Source organism: Phasianus colchicus, chromosome 1 (genome assembly GCF_987193195.1).
Source record: "Phasianus colchicus chromosome 1, bPhaCol1.hap1.1, whole genome shotgun sequence".
NCBI lineage: Eukaryota > Metazoa > Chordata > Aves > Galliformes > Phasianidae > Phasianus > Phasianus colchicus.
In genome coordinates this window covers 125,338,472-125,356,340 of record NC_143436.1, presented here as the reverse complement: position 1 = coordinate 125,356,340, position 17,869 = coordinate 125,338,472, and the positions used below count along the sequence as shown (strand labels likewise).

At 41.0% G+C, this 17,869-nt stretch overlaps 1 long non-coding RNA gene across 2 annotated transcripts; it reads right to left on the bottom strand.

Moving 5' to 3' along the window:
• Positions 1–578: 578 nt before the first annotated feature.
• Positions 579–17,869, bottom strand: LOC149920015 (uncharacterized). Of its 2 annotated transcripts, none has more exons than XR_016460206.1 (3): positions 17,579–17,869; positions 3,990–4,137; positions 579–1,019 (listed from the first exon to the last, which is right to left on the bottom strand). It is a non-coding gene; the product is annotated as an uncharacterized LOC149920015 (long non-coding RNA). The 2 variants fall into 2 exon arrangements; XR_016460208.1 differs by lacking the exon at positions 17,579–17,869 and adding an exon at positions 12,140–16,127.

Here is a 17,869-nt window from a genome sequence, read left to right as displayed (position 1 = left end):
TGAGCTACAGAGCCAGGATGTGACTCAGAAAGCAGACTGGGCATACAGGAGCATTGGATCCAACTCACAGCAGTTCTGATGGCAGCAGGGACCAGGCCTGTGTGTGACCAAGATCAGTGCTGTCAGCTGCTGTATGTGAGGCCAAAATATTGTGCTTGGCTACCTTTATTCCTCTTTTCCTCAATACATAAATCTAAATTTAAATAAATACATTTAAAAACCACATGTAAATATAAAGTTAATTTCATTTCCAAGTCTTAACTGAATGCTAGCAATCTAAACGTAAATAAATAAATACCCATTTGTGTTTGCTTTATCCAATACCGCATTTGCATCTATGTGGTTCAGAAATTGAGTCCTTGGGCTTTTCCAGTTACTCCAGCAGGGAGGGAGTCTTCTATCTGGAAGCTGGTTGCCTGATGCTGCAGTGCTAGTAGCTACAGAGGTGCTGCGTGCACCAACTGCAGCAGTAGCTGTTGTCTGAACTTCGGAGGGGGATGGCTGCTACCTCAACAGCGTACCACAGAGCTTTGGCCCTGCACACTCAAGGCATCTTTTATTGAACCAACCACAACAAGTGGAGTGAGGACAGAAAAATAGACCACAAGCAGTTTGTGTTTTCCAATTGCTCTCTTTGTGCCTATTTATTGTAGTATCTGAGGAATACTTCCCACCATCAGAAAAAAAGAAAATTGGTCATTTTTTTAAGACAGGCTCTATCTTCTCATGCATGGAATTGGTAACCACTGAGCTTCAATATAAACTTTTCTTTCCTGGGTAATAAAACTTCTCATTATCCTCTTGAGGTACTGACAGTCTTTTCATTTATTGCTTTTCGGTCTCTCAGGGGACTACAGAGCAGATAAAAAATGAGTACTTCAATTTTTACAGACTTTTAGTAGATGCTGTGTTTTCATAACACAGAAAATACTACACGTCTTGTCCTCCTGGCTGAAGAAATGAGATCTTTCATATTGGAGTTTTAAGGGGATGAATTCATCTGAGAACTACCATTTGTCCTGGGAAAAAGATGAGAAGAGATAAACAAAATAAATAAACATTTGAAATGGAAATAGTGACTTAGTAGCTGCCTGAAGCTGAAAACAGAATCCAAGGGATTTCTTTGCATGTGTTGTAGTTTGACATGTTAGATCAAGAGAAAGAACACACGGAATCTGCCCTTTCCTTCCACTAACTGCCTACATGCTCAACTCCATTAAATAATGTTAACAACTCCCGGCCAACCAGTGGACAATATATTGAAATGGTTAGTTCACCATACTGTTAAATCTAATCCTTTTCATTCCCATTACATTAAGATACTCAATTTGCTTTCAAGCTGAAGCCTTACACACTTGCGGGCTCTGCTGTTTGGTTTCATCCGTACACAGCCATCAATAACTACCAATATATCAATATCCTAAAAATGAGGTTGTGATGCCCTGAGTTAAAGTTTTAGGAAAAGATCCATCCCCTTTTGCAATGTTCACAGATCAGACAAGAGTTTCACCATTGGGAGAGGATGTGTGGCTCCTGTGAATCAGCAGTACCTGGCCTCCTGCCATCACAGGGATGTGCCTGCTGATATTGAGAGATTGCTCTTAGCGCACTGCTGACACATGTTGGCACCAAGATCCCTACAGCAAACCAGTGTGATGCAGAGCAGCCTTCAGGACCAACCTCACAGCAGCACGTTGGTATGAAGCCGCTCTGTCATTCTCTCTGGGATGCGCCCAGCAGATCCCTGGCTGAGCCATGCAAATAGGCCTTGGGCACGTTTCCAGGCTGCGTCAGTGAGTTACAGCTCCTGACTGGGAGCAGGGCACCAGTCAGGAACTGCACGAGCTCCTGCTCTGCCCTGTGCAGTGAGGTACTTTGGCCTGCCCTGGGGAAGAGTAGGGGTTTGCAGCCTGCAGGCTACCTTTAACTCTTAGGGCTGAACCTCATATTAGTTTTTCATCCCTTAAAGCAAGCCAAAAAGTTAGAAGTAAAAAACTCCCTCAGTCTTTTTGAGCTGAATTTCTCTACTTTTTTTTTTTTTTTTTTTTTTTTTTTCCCCCCCCCACAGTAAACAACGTTTTTAGACAAAGTTAGAGGGGATTGACAGGCCTAACACTATTTCTTACTGATAAGGGACAAACATAATTAGAGAAGGCACCTTTACAGAACACTATGTGTTATCAATACTGGCCACAGTGAGTTGTTAAATCTGAAATATTCCTCTTCTAAGTTTCTTGTGAGCTTTCTATTCTTTTCATATAGTCCCTACTCTCTTTGTTTCTTTCCTCCTTTGTTGTTTACTGCTCTTTTAGCTTTTAAAAAATCCTTTTGCTGTGAGTCAGATCAGCTCAATCTAAACAATACTCTCCTGTGAGTGTTTTTTTCCCTGCCTTGTGACTAGGGTCTGCATCCCAGGTCCCATCCTGGACTTGGCCCCATGTTCCTGCCATGCGCTCAGCTCCAGAGTCCCTCTCCCAACTCACCCTCGTACTGAAGGGCTCCTTACTGCTTCTGCTTTGTTTTCCTTCTTATACACTGACATGCCTAACTGAGCAGCTTGGGAGCTGTTTAAAAAGTGTTTTCATTGTTTTGGGCTTCCTTTTGCAATAGATAAGTAAATAGATCTTTCCTAAACTCTGTGGCTCTAATCAGTAAAGCAAAGGTGGAAAAAATCTTGGCCTAATGGAAACCACAAAGGTAAGATCATGCACTGTGGGAGTAAGGACAGATGAAGCAAATGATATTCAGTTTCACAGCCATTGTGTTGCTTTTTTTTCCCCTTTTTTTCCCTTGTTAATCAGTACTACCATCATTCAATAATCTCCTTTTGCAGAGTAGGCCATATGGCAGTAATACTATCTAATCTGGTTTAATTGTATCCTTCCACTTTCTAGCCCTCTATGGTTTCATGGCCCCTGTGCTCAAGACACTGAAGCAGAGCTCTCCTTGAACCTATTGCTTTTGCATAGTTGTTGTAACCTGTAGGGCAAGCTGTAATTCCCCTTTTTGTTGCACAAGACTGGAAGTCAATCAACTGCACCCAGGAGACATTTTGTGTTACTTTGCTGATGCTCTCAAGTCTGCTTCAAGTCACTACTGGTCCCCACAAGTGCATGTTCAGCAGGCACAGTGTTATAAAACCACTTCCTAAGACTGATTTGAACAAGTGCTGACATACAAGTAGCTCTGTGCTCCTGTGGCACAGCTTGTGTAGAGGAATGCTGGCATTAACCTGTCAGATCTATCTAGTCCTGCTGACGCCACAGTGCAGTGGTTCCTGCTTAGTTATTTGCTTTATGCTCTAGTACGTAGGATTCTTGGTGTATGCTGTGGCCTGAAAATAGGAGCTGTTGTAGGACAGAAAAGCCATAAAGGCTCGTTCTGCCCCACTCTCATTACCATCCGGTGTTGCAGAGCTCTGGGCCTGCACCGAGTCACAAACAAGGAGCATCATCAGGAACTCAGTGCTGCAGGTGCCTGCTCACTGCTTTCCCAACATAAACCATTCACACAACAATTCTGATCTTTTCTATGACAGGCTTGTCTCTCTGTGTGGGTCTGCTGCCAGCAGCACATGTGTAGGTAGGCGAGAGCCTCTGTGACATGAAACCTCCCGGCCTCTACCATCATCTTGAGATGGCAGCCATGCCTGGTCTGGCCTGTGCTCACCTTCAGACAGGCACCATAGGGAAATGTACCTCACAAACCAAAACGCCTCATGAGGGCTGAGGCAGCTTTGTGAGAAGCTGTCTTCCTTTCAGTAACACAATTTACTGTGGAAATGAATTCAAGAACAGGAACATTGTCAAGACAATTATGTGTGCACTCAGGTCTACTAACAGGAAGTAAAACCAGCAGCAGGTTGAGCTGACACGTCACTGTGAGTGAGACAAGTGAAAACCAAAACCAGATTAAAACGCTCCTTTATTTTGAAGCCTTTGAATCCCAAGCTTTATCTACATTTTGTAGTTGAAGCAGTTAATACTTACCAGCATATCAGCTGTCTGCTTTAGCTTAGGGTTGCCTTCAAGCTAGGGGCTAATCTCCTGACAGTTACTTTACCACACCACAGATTATGTCCCTGATCTTCATAGGGTAGTGCACAAGCAGAAGAATAATCACTCTGAAGACTTCTTTCTAGAAACACCATAAATAGATCAGTTTGAAACTTAGTTAAGATGTGGCAATGGTAAATATGAAATGCTTTTTCTTAATAGTTGCACTTCATTTGTGAGAAAGTCATTTTAACAACATTTTACAGAATGAAATAAAGCAGTTCTCTTAAGTAATGAAGCATTCTTTCGAAAACAGTTATGCTACCCAGTCTGTTTTAACTTGGTGGGAACAAAACAAATGAGAGATTTACTTGATCCAAACCCAGTGACTGCATCACCTGTAAAAGTGATGTTAGCCATAGTAATGGATATAGCATCTATTCTACTAGATCACCTGGCAGCACAGATCTGATGCTGTCAGATGTGAACACCTCAGTTTGTCCATAAACTCAGCAATGTTTAGCTAATACCCCAGGAATCAGCCTGGGCCAGAAGGAAAACTTTCCACCCTTAGGTGGAAACATGAACCAGGTGAAGTTTTTGGCACGTTGAGATCCAAACACTGGGGATATCATGTTTGCACAATCTGGGTAGAATAGCTTCTGTAGAGGTTCATAATGCCAAGAGGTCCAGAGGTTCTCAGCAATACCAGAGGTGCACTTCAAACCTGAGAATGTGGAAAGGGCACATCCTGAAAGGGTTTTCTTCTGTTGTTAGAATAGGAAGTGTTACTCATCCCCTTACTTGGCTCTTTAATAGAAGTCAAGTACCAGGAGAAATGTTTGCAAATGCCTTCACAAAAATCAAGGGCGCCTTTGCACCAGAAATCATCTAGGTGAAAAATGTTGTCCTCTTTGTAATTACGTCATATGTAAAGAAACATACAGGGCTCCTGGGAGTATCTGCATACTTAAATGACACCTGAAGCTACACAGAACTGTGTTGGGCCGAGCTGATATTTTGGAAGCTATATTATGTGCTGTATTCAAATATTTAAATTTTCTTGACTAGAAAACAGAATGTACCAAAGCCAGACCCTCCCCCTACCTTGTGTCTGAGCAGGTGAGTGGGCTTCAGAACTCCCCAGGAAGTTTGCTTTCCAGGAATGGGTGATAATCTTTTCCATAACAATTCAGAGTCTCTTTTACATTGTGAATAGGATGACTTCCATTTTTTTTTCCTTGCTCACACTTAGATTCTTTTACTTAAATGTATCCCTAAAACATGGGAGATTACTGTAATATAATCAGATGAAGTATTTTCCTTACCTTCAACTATGTTTAGCCTTAGAATGATGTTATGTTACTGTGAAGGAAGGACTGGGTTTGTTTATACACTGAAATATGACCAGAGTCTAATAGTATTTCTGTGTTCATTTATCAGTGTTTAAATAACCACGTCTTTTCCTATCTGTTATTTTTCTGGAACTTGAGCAGTAAAACATCCTTCAGTCTTAATTTTTAAGTTTATTTGTTCTATATAGACTATATTCCTTTTATAAATTATGCCCTCTCTATTATGCTCTATAGGTCTAAGCCAGTTTCCTTGAATCTCCTTTACAAAAGTATTTTAAACATTTCTCAGGACCTTTTTCTAGTCCTTGGTATTCTCAGATATGTAGAAGATATAAATCTATGCTACTTTCTATAGCCAAGGCTATTCTGCTTAACAGCTTAGTATACACAATCAGAAGAAGTTTGGACATTACACAAGTAGTCTGATATAAACAATTGACTCCAATAAATAAATTAAGTAGAAATATGAAAACAACACTGTCATGTAAAGTGATTTAATCTACACAGGAATCTAAGTGCAAAATGTCATCCTTCAGATGCCAAATATTGTATTAATATGGGATGAGAGCAAGCCACTTACTCTAGCTAGCATCTCTATAGTCCCAACATTCTGCCTTTCCAATGTCAGTATCAGAAAGAGCAATATAGGCAATTGAAAATCATTCATTTCATAAATTATACAGGCTATTTCAACTCTTCTCCTATGTTCCTCACAACCTGAGAAGATCCCAAGGTTCACCCCAGTCCACATCGACCACTCAGGCATTCCATCCAACACTGACTCCCCTGAATTGGCAGGTTTTGTCACCAACTGCCAGGGTAGCTCTTATTTGATCCTTAATGAAGAAGAGTCCTGCAGGACCCCTTGACCCATAGGCACTCAAATGTAGGGCACCATAAAAACCACGATGGACCAGGAATTAGGACCTGCATTACCCTGGGCATTAGAAGGCCTCTGGTTTGCCAAACCTTTAGTCATTCTTTACAGAATCACAGAATCACAGAATCACCAAGGTTGAAAAAGACCTTCAAGATCATCCAGTCCAACCATCCAGCTATAACCAATAGCTCACACTAAACCATGTCTCTCAACACAAAATCCAAACGTTCCTTGAACACCTCCAGGGTCAGTGACTCCACCACCTCCCTGGGCAGCTCATTCCAGTGCTTGACCACTCTTTCAGAAAAGTAGTATTTCCTAACATCCAGCCTAAATCTCCCCTGGTGCAGCTTGAAGCCATTCCCTCTAGTTCTATCACTAGTTACACTTTACTACTGCATGCAAGGAAAATAAGCATAATAAATCTCACACGATTGAAATTTGATGTTTCTTATATATTCCTTCTTTTGTATAGCAGTGCATCAAGTTCGGTTACCATAACATAAACGATTGCAAACTATTTTGCTGATTTGGGAATTTAAATATTTGCACCATTTTAAAGTCAAATGGAAAAGCCATGTGTATAGATAAAAATATAATTTGAAGAGCTGTTGTCTCAAAGTTTTGTGGGTCTGACCAGGTCAGTTTATATCATCTCATTCAATTCTCTGCAACGAGAAGGGGCTCCAGATCAACATCAGGCAAAAGAGTGTAACGTACTTTTCTCCCTCAAAGTCTACTCCTTACTAGAAAAACAGGTAATAACAATAGGCCTTATAAGAAAATTGTTTTTCCTTATTAGGCAAAAATCCATTTTCCCCTCTGTATTTTCTTTTGTCTTGTAGCCAAGTTTTTTTATTCTTTCCCATGGCTCAAGCAGGATCCCCTGCTGCCTTCAGTTTAACTAGTCCATTAAATGGAGCCGTATCAAAGTGTTGCTGTAAATCTAGTTTAACCAGGGCATGTGCATTTCCCATTTTCCAGCTCATCTCTAAATTTCTCTAAATTACACACACAAATGTAATGTCTAGAAGAACAGCTAAGAAGTTTCCTCTTTCTAAAAAATTAATTGGTCTTAATCTGAAAGATTTAGGCAGTTTAAGCCAGACATTTAAGCAGATATGAATATTTTAGCACATTTTAATATGCTTTGCTGAGTAGGAACTGAGTTTAGCTTGTGCTTCTTTTCCAACAAAATGGGCTTATTTGTTTTGCTTATTTTGGGGGCCGCCAGCATAAGAACCAAAGAATATAATGAGCCCAGCAGCAGAAAAGTTTTCCTGCTCTCTCTTTTTGAGGTGTATTACCTTCGATAGTTGTATTTGCAAATGGCAAAACAAACAAATTGCACTGTACATTCTTTAAATGAACCATTCCTCCCTGGGAAAAGCTGTTTAGTCAAGGTCACACTAATAACAGAAGGCAGAAGAGACAAGAAGGAACAAAGACATACTCATTTAGAACAAAATAAATATGCTGAGAAGTGAATAACTCAAGGCTTGAAAGCATATGACATTTTTAATTCTCTATGTGCCAGTGATAACAGCCTCAGTAATAGACAAGATTAAGAGCTGTTTTTTGTTTTTTTTTTTTTGTTTGTTTTGTTTTGTTTTTTAATTTAGCATATAAAATCTCCTGGTATTTATGTACAAAGCAGGTGGGAATATTTATACTGTTAAAATAACAAAGCTCATATCTAAAACTGAACAAATGAAAATTAAAAAATCAGACTAATTGGGAAATAAATGTTTGGCTGTACTAAAATTAATTATTAATTTATTAGATGGATTTGATTGGAAAAAAAAATTACAGACCTATCAGATGCCTTATTCCTAGACCCTTGAACAGCACGCATGTAAAATGGGACAGATGGCGGCTATGGTATTTTCTCTACCTTAGAAATCCAAATCCACCTTTCTTCAAAACGGAGGAACTGATGCAACCAGCAGCTACAGGACAGGCTAACATGAATTTTCCTCTTGGCACTTCTCATTTCCCATGTATAATTAAGCACTGACCACTGCAGGTACAGGTGCAGGTCGCACTTCCTGGGAGAATGTCCCAACCTGCACAATCATTCCTGATCATTATTTTCACAGTAGTATTTATACTCAGTCAAACAACCTTCATAGAGGCCTGAAGGAAGCTCAGTGCATCACTGGATGTGGTGTGGTACTCTCAGCAATGGGAGAAAGTCACCGACTATGAGGGAGTGGAAAAGCAAACAAACAAGAAGTTTTTCACTCCCACTTGCAGACTGGTTTTCCTAGCCTTCCTCATTACTTAATTAGGATGGACTGAGAGGGATGGGGAACATTTGCACTGTGTTTCTGAGCTGGTTTCCAAGTCACTCACAGCTTGGATGCAAAAGAAAGGCAGCAGGGTGTGGTTTCACCCTGCACTGCCTTCATTCACAGAGATCTGCTGGGATCTGTGAGTTCTTTCCCACAACATCTGCTACTCACCGCTCTTGGTCCTTGACTCATAAGCCCACCTCTGACCTCCACCTTGTGCCAAATGGCCCGCATTTTATAATTGTAACCAGGGCTACAACACTACAGATTGCCTGCCAGCAGCAATTTGTCTCAGTTTATTCCACCAATTTGGGAATAGCAGAAGAAAATCTGAGAAGAGGTATAACTGCTCCCAGAACTCCACCCCTCCTTACATTCATTTTTCCAAAACCCATTAGTCAGATCCTCACTGTGAGGACAGCAAAGGCCATTCCTGGTTATTGCCCATGAAGCCAAGTCTGCCACTCCAAACTACCAAACTATTTTGCAAATACACACCATGTGGGGAGCAGTATTGCAATTCTTACTGTTTCAGAAAGAATCTCTTCTCTGAGCACTCAGCAAAATTGCATTCTGTTCCAAAGTAGCTACATGCCAAGTTTCAAACTGAAGTTATTTTGGGGTTATCCAAGCAATCAAGAAAAGAAAACACACATCCCCCAAATGCTTTGACTACAGAAATTTATGTTCAGGGTCGAAATATCTCAGGAGATGCCTAACAGGCTTTTGTGAATCATGAAAAAAGTCACTTAAAAGCACATGGGTCAAATAAAGTATGAAAAATATCAAACTACAGGAAAAATTATATATCTGAACTTCAAAATCAGAGTTACTTACGCCATCATTTCTTTAACAAAAAGAATAAAAGTGGATTAAGTTAAGAAATAACTTCTTCCTTATGGATTTTTTCCGTATCAGTTTGTTTAGAAATAATTCAAAAGAACTCTTCTCGTGTAAGAGGAAAAACTTTTAAGCACGCTCCAAGGAATGCATTCTGTATTACTCTAGGTATTTGAATTTGTGTTTTCCAAAGGTTACCCCGGTAGCCTTTTTGCACAGATATACCATAAATTGTATAGCCAAGATCCTGCAGTACCAGAGACAGCTTAACCTTTAAGGAATGCTGTAACATGGCTCTAGGTACCATGCACCCATCACTCAGCACCAACCAACAATGGTGTGTGATCAGCACCATCTGGGCTGAAACTGGGACACAAGGAAGGTGCAGTGCAGTGCTAATTCAGTTATGGCGATTAACTTCATGCATTTTGATACACTGGCTAAACACAGTTCTGTGAGCAGCAAAGTATATGCAGCCGTGCTTTCCATTCTGATACAGGAATTTGAGAACCAGTTTCAAGATTGCTGAAAAAAATGATCAATTTATTTGCAACTCCATTTTCATTTGACATACATACATTACCTGCGAATTTTCAAATGGAATGTGTAAGAATTGCAATAAAAAATCTGACCATGCCTCGTTGACAGACTTTCATAAGCCAAAAATAAGATCACATATCCCCTTATTTTTATGGTTTTGTTGCTCTCTTTTTTATATGTTTTAATAAAAAACATTAAAAATTAAAACATTTTGTTACTTGTATACGTTAACTATATTATGTATTTTATGAAGGCTGCTCCGAAAGTAATGCTTCCTATTTTATGACACTGGCCCACGACAGAGGCAGATGTAGGTGCTACAGCATTGTAGGTTGAGTCATCTCACCAGTATCCATTACATGTTGTTGCCGTGTGACAGATAGCAGTAGAGGGGCTAAATGTCACAATGGCATCTGATATGGCAGTGCAGATGAAGAAAAGAGTGGAAATGAATTCCTTCATGCAGAAAAAAATGGATTTGTTGACAACCACTGACACTTGCTGAACGTTTCTGGAGACCAAACAGTGGATGTGAGCACAGTGAGATGGTGGGTGGTGAATTTCAGCAGTGGTGACAGTGACAGTTGGTAACCTCTGCTGGTGCAGACCATTCTGAGAACAGCATGCAGGCCCTCATTCATTGCTGGTGAACATAATAGCTAATGGTGGTGAGTATGTTAAAAAGAGTATTTTGTAGCTGAGAGTTTGCTCTATGAAACAGTGTTATTGTGCTTTTTGTATCTGTTGTAGCTTCCATGAAAACAATTAGGAGGCATTACTTTCAGAGCAAACTTCAAAGATGTTGCCTTACAGACAATTTCTCTTCACTCAGTGCAGCCCAGGCAAGCCAAAAGGTTGGACACTCATGCTGCAACATATTTCAGTGATTTCAGTGACACTCTGCACCTAGGCATTTGGCATCTTGCTGTGCCTGACTTCTTAAGCGTACAGAAGTAAAGGGAGAAGTAGAAATTGGTGGTGACTGCGTGACCTTACAGAATAAAACAACCATAAACACTGTTATCTACCAAAAAAAAAATTTTTTTTAAAGGCTCCTCCCTCTCCCTACATTGGAGAAAGATGACTGCAGTGAACAGCTTAGCAAAAGAATGGATTTATGAAATGAAGGATTTTACTCTATTGGTATATAAACTGAAGATATGCAATACGTTGGCAGTCTTTGTGGAACATAATTTCATAAAGAAAAGTGTAGTTTGCCAGCCCATACTTCACATCAACCTTATTGACTCTTTGGATAAGTGCACAATGTCAAATTTTAGTATCAGTTACTTTAATGACTTGACAGTTTGTTCTTTTACAGCTACATGAGGAGAAATACTGACCCAGTGTCTACACTCCTCTCTACCTGCCCTTTCTGACTCACCCCAAAATACCCTATTTGAAATGCACGTGACTAAGAACCTTGTGCACCAAGAAGGGAAGCAGATGTGGGGAGCTGACGGCTACAAGAGACTAGAAACTGTAGCATGGGCAGGGTGGGAGATGCTTGCATGAAACTTACGGAGTCTTTCCCAAACCTCGGGGAGATGTTCTCAAGTTTCTTATTTGAAAAGCAGAGCAGGAATAAAAAAAGAGGCTTTTATGAAAATGCAGATGCAAATTTTCTCATTGATTTTCCATGACAGGGATGGATATCAGCCCATTACTTCAGAAAATAAAATGTTGTTTCAGTTCTTCTCACCCCACAAAAATAGGCAGCGTGTGGGGAGAAGACTTGAGAAAAATCAAGTGATAACAGGTGACGAAAAAAGGAAGAAGGCAGTGGAAGAAGGCAAAGAATCAAAAATGTTAAATAAGAAATGGAGAAACAGAGAAAAGAAAGCTTTCTGGAGTTGCAGAGTTCATAGGAAAGAGCAGCCCTCCAAAAGCCAAGGATTTCATCTTAGTCTCTGCAGCTGGTTAAACTTGAGGACTTTTCTGCATTCTACATCAAGGGACTGCCTCCTTGCAAGCGTCTGCACCAAGGGAGTGACTTTAACATGAAGAAGCAACCAAAAAACCTACCATTTTTTTCTGTGTTGTGAGCACTGTAGAATGCAGAAGGCTGAGTCCTAAGGCACACCATGCCCTTCATACCCCAGGCAACCTGCTCTGCCAGCTGGGGATATGTTCTGGTCCACAGTCCTACCATGCTCCATGCATCCAGAAACCAATTGCTCCAGTCTTCAGGGAGCAGAGTCCTGCTTTGCTGTGTTGCTAGAAAGTCTTACTTACCTAGCTCTCCTGCTGGAGCCCTTCCCTCTCCACTTGAACTGCACGTGCTCTTGTACTCTGCCTGGCTCAGCACTTCTCCAGACACAAGGCAGCCATAGGAGCTGTATTTTCTTTTTCCACTCCAAGCTCCTGACTTTGGGGCAGCAGCTTTCTGCATTATTTATGATGTCTCAGTGTGAAGGCCAGTAATAATGAAGGCTTGGATTCCAAGAAAGCAATTTTTTTTTTCCCAAACTAAAATATGCACAATACTAATACCCAGACAGACAGCATTTGATACTACAGACAATTAATCTTTATGGTATCTGGTATGTATAAATACCTTGTTTCTTCTTCCTTTGTAGTCTTTGTTCTCTATAGCAATGCAAAGTAGTGCAAGAAATCAGCTAAATGTTCATACGTTCCTTATTGTGGGTGGGGTTGCACATTTGTAAAGCCTCAATGAATAGCCACTGAATTTCGTCTGATTATGAATATTTTGTACTCTCTTTTTCCCTTAAAATCTGTAGCTTCATTGACCCCACTGTGGTCACGTTTTTCTCAGAACAAGTGTGCTCAGCTGACTGAAAAACTTTGAAGTAGTGCATTTGTTACATTCGCTTTTCTGTGCTTTGTCAAACATGCATCCTTTTTTGCACGTTTTGAACCTGTTCTGAACAAAGAACTGCTGACTTTGAAATATAATCACCCTTTTACTTTTGGCAAGCAACAGCAGAACAATGAACAGGGAGAGAGCGAACACAGGAAGTTCAATGCTAATGCAAAGAACTACTTCTTCATTGTCAGAGCGACAGAGCCCTGGAACAGACAGCCCAAAGAGGCTGTGGAGTCTCTCTGTGTAGAGATATTCAAGACCCACTTGGGTGACCTGCTGCAGGGAACCTGCTTTAGCAGAGGTTGGGACCACATAATCTCCAGAGTTCCCTTCCAACCACTATGGTTCTGTAAATCTGTGATTTTACAAGCCAGAAATCAAGACAAAAAATACTGACATAATGTGTAATTGGGATGTTCACCTGGAGTTTCTTTTTTTTCTTTTTTTCCTTTTTTTTCTTTTTAGAGAATATTTCTCATTACATACTGTTTGCATTTCATCCCAAGCCCAGTTCTTGTACAGCTATAAGATCTCAATCCATTCTGATTCTTCAGATCAGCCTCCCTGCTGCACATAGTAGTGCCAGGACAGCTGACTGCGGTGGAGGAGAAAGGAACCAGAAGCAGAACTTTCTTAAGCTGCTTTAGGGAACCCTGGTCTGGGACCTTCTGAAATTAAACAAGTCTCCACCGATCATGTACAGCGTAATGTTTTTTTTTTTTTGCTCAAAGGTCTCTAAGGCTATGTCTACAACACTAGAAAAAAACATGGCCTGGAAAGAAGCTTAAGCACCGAGCTGCTAATTGCTCATTATGCTTAACTGTAAGCTTTGGCTCATGTCAACCAGTCCCAGACAGTATCCAGATCAGGAGAAGGGACATGCTGAAGCCCATTTCAGAGATATTACGAACAAGGCAAAGGCCTCATCAGCCTCCCTCCTTTCCCTCTCCCTTGCCTAGTGTTCTCTCCTTTTGCCACCCTCACACTCCCCAAGGCGCATCATGCAACAGACGTTAGCCCTGTCCTAGAAGCAACCAACTACTTTGCCTGAAACTTCTCAGTTAGAAACAGATACCCAAACACGAACATTAGGAGGAACATCCCCCACAGTTACCAATCACCTCACCATTTGTAGTTTATGGAAGCCAAGCTCTATGTTTGCCAGAGATGCCTGTAGCGTCACAGTAAATCAGGTGGGATATTTGTGTGTATGGTGGTTTTTTAAGATCTCTCAATTTAATTAGGTTGTAGCAGGAAGTACACTCATTTAAGCGATGCCTCTCTTGAGCTGTTTCGTGGGAAGAAACCTTCCTTCTTTTTCTCTGGCTGAAGGTTTATGAAGCCAATGTAAACAGCAGAAATGAGCCTAAGTGCCAGAGCTTAACTTAGGAGGTTTGAAAAGAACAGGGCTTGCCTTAATAAAATGAAACAATTAGTTTGTAAAGATACTGGATAAACGTGTTTCTTTCCTTAAACATTTACCACTTGAGCTTTTTGAGGATTACCTCAAAAAATGTAGGATAGTATTATGTTGGTGTTTAAGAGAATTTTTATTAACTTCAAGGAGCATGCCTGGCCTATTACTTCATTGAAGTGCAGATCTCATATTTTCCATGCATCACAATTCAGCAAGATTTATTTGCTTTCTAACAAACAAAGCACACAACATGGCTTATGCAGATGACCACTGCTAAAAGAAGGTACAGGAAAAAAATTACATAATCTTTAGGGATTTCAATCTAAGCAATACAATGAGATACTCACGAAGACAACATACTCTCAGAGTGCCAAAAAAATTCTGCTTGGCATTTCCTAGCCTGAAGGAATAGAGGAGGAATCTTAAAGAAAAACTCACAGAGGGATTAAAAATGTTGATTGATTAAGTATATTGGAGTTGATGTTCCACCAACATTTACAAGAAGAGTACTAACACTGAGGATGCTGGAATACATGCAAACACTGCTGGGTACACCACTGACATTTGCTACCTTGACTGGTGTGTCTCCCCATTCAGTGTTTAAAGGCTAAGCACTGGAGCAACTGGATGACCCATGTACCTACACATCCACCAACCTACATAATCCCACATGAAATAACAAAGCTCAAGGAGATTGAAACAACTGTTACAACAATGTGCATCTTGTTAAACTAATTGAGTGTATCTTCATGATATTACAAGATTAAAAAATAAAATAATATCCATATGTAACAGACTTCTGCTAAGCATGATCCAAGCAGTCATTTGATATCTAGGAAAATGCAGTTTGCTCACTGAAGGAGAAGTTGTTAATGGAACTGGTTCTCCTTGAAGGCAAAACTGTTTATCAATTACACATAAAATCTCAAACACATCAGAAACTGTGTCCATGGTCACTGCTTTAGGCACACTTTCTGACAGGATATTGCTAGAAAAGCTCCCCCTGAACTTTTTTCAAGATGTAATCATATTCATCAGTGGTCTCAGTCATGTCTTATGGAGTATTCTTTCATCCAGACAAGAAGAAAACATTGATGAAATAAGTAGCAAATCCTTCAGAGCCAATGTGTGTCTTGCAAATTTGTGTACTTTGCTTAGTGACCTGCCAGTGTTTGAAAGTTAGTCCTTTTCTGTTTCTTTTAGAAACAGCTATATCCTACAGTTTAAAGTGATTTAGACCAACCTACTACCGCAAATTTACTACTAACTGTAAGCAAAGTGTGTGTGCCTCTATCATTCCTTCTAGAAATTCACTTTTGCAATTTGTGTTCTACACATACAAGACCTTCATGATATCATTAATAGTCAGCTTCAACAGCAGCATCTGAAAATTCTTTGATATCTGAACAAACATGCTTGAATATTTTATCCCTCTGGTGTGAGGGAGCAACCTGGCCTCCATGGTTGGACTACAGCTCCCTGAATGCCCTGAGTCCACTGCCATGCTGTGTGATGGCAGCAAGGCTGGGAGCCCTCTTCAGTACCGTAGAATAAAAAGCACTGGTTGTTGTTAAAATAAAAACTGTGACCACAGGGCTGTCTGTAATACATCTTCAGAGCTGCAGTATGTAAGGCAGCTGAAATGTTTCCTCATGAAACCCTTAGCCCTCATGATCCATTGGGTGCCCTTTGGCAGGGTGTCTTGACAGCAGGGTGTCTTGTGGGTTTCCTCTCTCAGGCCACTTTGTCTCCCAGAGGAGTTCTTAAATCATATTTCTTCCCTGCAAGCTATATAGTGTCCTGGGAATCTCATCAAAATATGCATTGGGTCAGCTCATCCCGTGGCTTGGAGACGTTAAGCAAGTACTGCTCTACTGGCAGTTCTCAGCAAGCTCAGAAATCATGTCCCTTTCCTCAGCATTTTGGACCTTGACCCCAAAGAAGCTAAACCTGATGAAGCACCACAGCCGTTTACATATATATATATATATATGTGTGTGTGTGTGCATATGTATATATTTATATATATATATATATATATACGTAGATATATATGTATGTACACACTTGTAAAGGATGGATGCAAGTGAAGAGCTCTGTTTCAAGCTTTGCTAGACCTGATATATCTTGCACTGGGCCTTTTGTTTATATGCTACACATGACAACTACAACTCTTCACAAATGCTGCACATGCAGTACGTATATGCATGTGTACAACACCCATTTTCCAAGTGCTTTTTTTCTGTTGGTTTTGCACAGCCATTTGGCCATCAATCCTTTAGAGCAACTGGTACCTTTGAAAGTTGATAACTTGTATTTAATGTCCTGGTAGACCTAGGCATTTTTTGCATAATGCTATCACAGAGCCAATGTTTCTTCAATGTGCCCACCTCTGTGCTCTCAGAGCTCCCTCTGGATGGATTTTTGTTAAGTGCATCCTATGTCCAAACTTCCAGTAGTACTGGAGCAAGATCTGGCAAAGTGGGGGATGTGCTGACAAGGGTTATGTGCAGCCAGGTGGATAAGGGAGATAAAAGCAGATGCTCCTTATCTCAAGAGGAAACATGAACAAGAAACGTGAGACAAAAAGAAAAGCAGCCTGAGTGGGGCTATGGTGAATAAAGAGAGGCTGAGGTGAGATCAATGAGAAGCAGTATCTGGAAATACAGAGCAGTGAGGAGGAAGGAGACAGCAGGACAAAACATAGGGCTGTCTCGGGCAGAAATGATTGAAGGATCGCCTAATATAACTACTGTCAATGGCATACCAGGTCAGAGGTCAGGATACAAACAGAAGTTTGTTGTTCAGTTTCCTCTGCTGTTGTTTCTTCTTTAAGCATGGTAACTCCTGGACAGCAGCTGTTATTCCAGAGAATCACAGAATCACAGAATGGTCAGGGTTGGAAGGAACCTCAAGGATCATGAATCTCCAACCCCCCCTGCCACATGCAGGGCCACCAACCTCCCCATTTAAAGCTAGACCAGGCTGCCCAGGGCCCCATCCAATCTGGCCTTGAACACCATAGCTGCACAACACCTTTAAAAAAAAATAAAATAAAGGAACTTCAACAGTACTTTCTGCAGTCAACATCACATCTACATTATGGAACAGGCCGCCCAGTGAGGGTGTGAATGTCCCCTCCCTGGAGGCATTCGAGGCCAGGCTGGATGGGGCTTAGAGCAACAGTCTATAGAGAGGTGTCCCTGCCTGTAGCAGGGGGTTGAAACTAGGTGATCTTAAAGGTCCCTTCCAACCCAAACCGTTATATGATCCTATGATTTTTGGAGCCTGCTTTTTAACTTGAGCAGCAGCAGGCTCCTATACAGCTCCAAGAATATTTTTCTTGTTGCACTTCTCTCTATCTTATCAACAAGATAAGGGAGCAGCCACTTTCTCAGAACACCGTTCTCTGGATATCCTCTCTCACCTCTTTCTGTTAGAAACCTGGTAACACACTGGCAGTTCCCTTCCTCACACGAAGCACACCTGTCAGTCTCTTTACTCAGAAAGGTTAACTTCAACCCCTTTTCCCACTAACACCAAGCAGCAAGGCCAGACGAGAGGGAACGCCCTCAAGTTGCACCAGAGAAAGCTCAGGTTGGCCATCAGGAAGAATTTCTTCTCAGAAAGAGCGGGAGGTGCTGGAAACATGCCGCCTAGGGAGTCACTCACTACCCCTGAAGGTGTCGAAACGTCCATCTTGGCAGCGGAGGACGGC